Genomic DNA, 4,306 nt, shown 5'->3' with positions numbered 1-4,306 from the left:
CTGATCTGGTGGCCACTTCAACTGGATGGATACCCATGCTGTGTAGCTCATTTTCCAGAATGAGCTGGATAGGCATCATGTGCTGCCTGCTCCAGTTGAAGCAGCCACCATGCTGTGTGCAATAGCCACCCCAACTGGACTGTGCCACTGCACATGACACTTGTGCCAGCCACTCCAAGACCCTCTCTGCACATGGCACTTTCAAGTGCTATTTGCAGTATGGATCCCCCAGCCCACCTGGAGTAGGTGCTGTATGCAGGGGATCCTGGGATTGCCAAGGTGGCCACACATGCAGCGTGGCAGCTACTGTAGCTGGACTATGCTGCCCATGGAACCCGTTCCAGCCACTCTGCATGTAGGTCCACATACCCCATGCAGTGTAGGTCCCAGAGCAGCTGGAGTGGCTGCTGGATCAGGTATGCTGGGGAAAGGAGAAAGGGAAGGAAAAGGGGTTGGGGTTGGGGAATCTGTGGGCCCTATCCAGCTTACATACCAGCCCTACACAAGTAAGATGAGTTTGAGACCCTGGTTTAAACCATACAAGAATAGTTTTAGACTGCCTTATTTGAAAACTTTACTCCAAGATTCTTGCTGATTCCAAAAGGTCACAGGGCCACTCTCAAAAACCCAGTGTAGTATAACTGAACGAAGTTGTAAAACTGTAAACACCTCTGCACTTTTATTTAATATAGAAAACATTTTAGATGTTTAAATTATCATCTTTTCATTAGCTCTTCGTAGTTTGACTCATTTAATCTCTTAATTTATTCCTCCCACGCACCGGGTAGCTTAATATGTGTTCTTTGTTTTTATTATTAAGCTGGGTGACATCCCAACTATTGTATTATTTTGCTATCTAGTTTTTTCAGCAGTTGATTTATTTTTGAGCTACTTCTGATTCTGATGCCATCCTCCTGAATTTTATATGCAGACTCCTTTGTGTTATTAGTTTGTCTTCTTGTAGTATAGTGGTTCCCAGTATTAGTCACACTGCTGAACATCTCTCTATTCCTATTCTGAAATATTTTGAGTGATGTATAACATAACTGATTTACTGTGCACCAGGCTGAAATTTCTGAAGTTCTTTATTGATTTTTATATGAGAAAAAAACTAGCTTTCTGCAAATCTATTGCCGTTCATTACAAGCAGTTAGAAAATGCCAACCTTCAAGAATACACACAGTAAATTACACTTATTAAAGCAAGCAATGTCACTAGCACTTGAGCAACCCTGCTGAAGCCCAATCTATTCTAGAACAATCCTGGAAAAATAAAATATTTAGAAACAGGATGAGCCATGTGAGGACAGTATTTTTAATATCAATTAAATGAAGAGGCCATATAGAAATAAATACAGTGATTTTCAAACGGAATATTGAGTTAATACCATAAAACTTAAGTAGGCAACAGTTTGTGAGATGAAAGGGATTATACCTAAGTCAGGAATATAATTGAGTAATGGGTAGGAGTGCACAGATAAAGATTTTGGGGGCCGATTGGTATTGGCTGATATGGCTCATTAATAATCTCATTGCTGCTTGGAGAGCAGCATCAGGCTGGTAAGTCTTGGGGGGTGAGGGTGGTGGAAAGGGCCGGAGGGGAGACAACAGATCAAGGCCCTTATGGTAAGGGAGGGAGTGGGGCTTGGGCCTGAGGGAGAGGCAGGCACTGCCCAGCCAGAGCGGGGCAGGGGTAGAGCCACAAGCAGCCTGTGCAAGGATTTTCTGGATGAATTGGTTTACTGGTGCACCCTGGGAGAGGCACCAAGGGGCATGTGCCACCCGCATCTGTGCACGGGGCAAGGGTGGGCTTCTGCTGCAAGCTGGGGCCAGGAGTGGCCCCAGGCTCTTCCTTGCAGGGGGCAGGGCTGAGCTTGGGGTGGGCAGCAGTGGTGCCGGGAGGGCAGTGTTGTGGGGGCCTACAACAAATTCTGGGGTGGCCACAGCCCTGTAGTCCCCTCTCCCAGCACTGCTCCTGTCCTCCCAGGCCCAGCCTCACCTCACCGCTGGGAAGAACCCAGCGCCACTCCTGGCCCCAGCTCTCAGTGGCAGCCTGCCCTCACCCCACGCACAGATCCAGGGGGCAGCTGCCTCTCTGTGCCTCCCCCAGGGCTCACTCATGGCTCCATCCCACACTCCGCCCTGCCTGGGCTGGGCAGTGCCTGCCCCTGTCCCAGGTCCAGCCCCAAGCCCCACTCCCTCGCTCACCATGGGGGCCTTGATCTGCCCCCACCCCTTTTCTTCCACAGACTTATCAGCCAGACGGTGCATGCAACAACATTATCAGCCACATCAGCCAAAAAAAAAGCTGGTTGCCGATAATGTCAAATTTGTTTTTATTGGTGCCAATACGTTATGAACCGATGTATTGATGCACCTCTAGTAATGGGCTTTTTAACATGCAAAAGAAGCAATTTTGGCATTGGGTAAGTCCAGAACACTTGGTTGTAATTCTCTTTTGTTAAAATACTCAGTTCATTAAAGTACTTTTTAAAGGCTCAGGCTTTTAGCATGTAATAGTTGATTGTATATGCTGTTTCTGCATATTTTTATAGTCAGACTTGCATTATTCATAGTAATGTTTAGCTTCAAGTCAAAAAAAAAATTCACCAACTCTACAGTGGGTAAGAGTCATGGTGTTGGATGGATTTTTATATCAACTTGCATGTTTTACTACTGTGAATACTACATAGTACTCTAGTGCACAGTGTCAGCACTACAAGCTCTCTAGTCTTCCGGGGCCTCAGAATTCAAATGTCTGTGTATACGGCTCTGAGTAAGTGTCTTTACCAGGGAAACAAACCTGGAGAATTCTTATGGATTACTTCCATGTGTATATGCAGCCTCTGTTGTGCTTTAAATAAGATAGGAATGGCACTTCTAAATTCCTATTGACTTTTGTGCTTAATGAGATTTTTTAAATCCAAACTTCTACAAGTGTGGAGACTGGTATTGATCCTCCCTATCAGTTCTGTTTTCTCTGAATAATTTCTGTTATGTTAATATATTAAAATATGAAATGGTGTAAGGGGCATTTGTGTTTGTTTATCAAAAATCTAAGTGTTTGACCTTAATTTTGTGAACGAGATTTTCACCTCCTTTTGGAGGAGTCAACCACAAATTAAGTAGATCCTTAATTTTCATGCTAGTGAGCGTAATCTTAAAATTGTATTCACAAGGCTTTTACAAATTCATAATTTTCCTTTTGTTTGTAAAAAATACAGTTATATATAATGGAAGTATGTGGTTTGTGTTAATAAGGCAATGATGCTGTAAAAGGCACTTATAAAAGACTCAAAGGAAGAGAGATATGTAACTTTTATTACACTTAAATTCTCAGAACTGTTAGTATAATTTCTAAGAACTTTAGTAAAGGCACTCCATCTTTGCTATCTCTGTTTATCTACCATCGGTCATTTGCTCTATATATCCACCCAGCAGCACTTTTCTCCTTTTTAAACCAAAAAAGTTCAAGAGATTGTGGTTTAATCTTATAATATTATCAAAGTTGATATGGTAATTTTTTAATACAGAACTAAGCTATTTCATTACATATTTTAAAATTATTCTGTTACTGTTTTAAATGTGAAAATCTCAGGGTACTTTAAAAATGAACAAATATATAACTTAAATAAAAAAAACCAGAACTAAATAGCATCCTTAGATATAATTCATAATTTATAAATCTGACCTTTGAATCTAACTTTATCTATGTGACTGTTATTACAAAAATAGCAACACAGTTACTTTAACCCATTTATAACAAATGGTTTTGTTTGGCTCCACCCTGTAGCTTTTCAGCCTCATAGTAGCAATTGGACTGTTTGTGTTGGCAGTTATCCCATTTTGTCACAGTATTGGGAATACAGTCCTGAAACATATGCACCAAAACCTTTACCAATAGCAGTGGTATAACACTTTCAGATGTGCTGCACAGTTTTGGTGAAGGAGAACTGGTTGATTGGTTAGAATAAAAAGTGTTAACTATACTAAAAAATGCCAACCAAGTTATGAAGACTAATATGGTATATGTTAAAGGTGAGAGAGAGTGGGAGAAATTTTACAATCTCTGAATTCTCCTTTGCCTGGTAACGGGTGTTTTGGGCCTGAAACCTTGCAAATAAAGAGAAAAAAATGTTTTGCAACTGTCTACTTGGTCTAATAAAAGATATCGCTTCTACCTCAAAATTTTTGTCTGCCTATGCCTTTAGACCAGGGACTGGCAAAGTGTGGCCCATGGGCCGGATCTGGTTGTTAGTGGTCTCCATTTCCCAGCCGCCCCTGCACATGGGTGGGGCTGGTCTCCA

General features: G+C 42.0%; 1 protein-coding gene across 1 annotated transcript in view; it reads left to right on the top strand.

Annotated features, from left to right (window-relative positions):
• The window catches only part of ITFG1 (integrin alpha FG-GAP repeat containing 1), a 247,876-nt gene that overhangs the window by 41,930 nt on the left and 201,640 nt on the right, over positions 1-4,306 (top strand). The gene's annotated exons all lie outside the window — the stretch shown is intronic.

Source organism: Gavialis gangeticus, unplaced genomic scaffold (genome assembly GCF_001723915.1).
Source record: "Gavialis gangeticus isolate Ggan-Ray unplaced genomic scaffold, GavGan_comp1, whole genome shotgun sequence".
Taxonomy (NCBI): Eukaryota; Metazoa; Chordata; order Crocodylia; family Gavialidae; genus Gavialis; species Gavialis gangeticus.
This window is presented reverse-complemented; position numbering and strand designations above follow the sequence as displayed.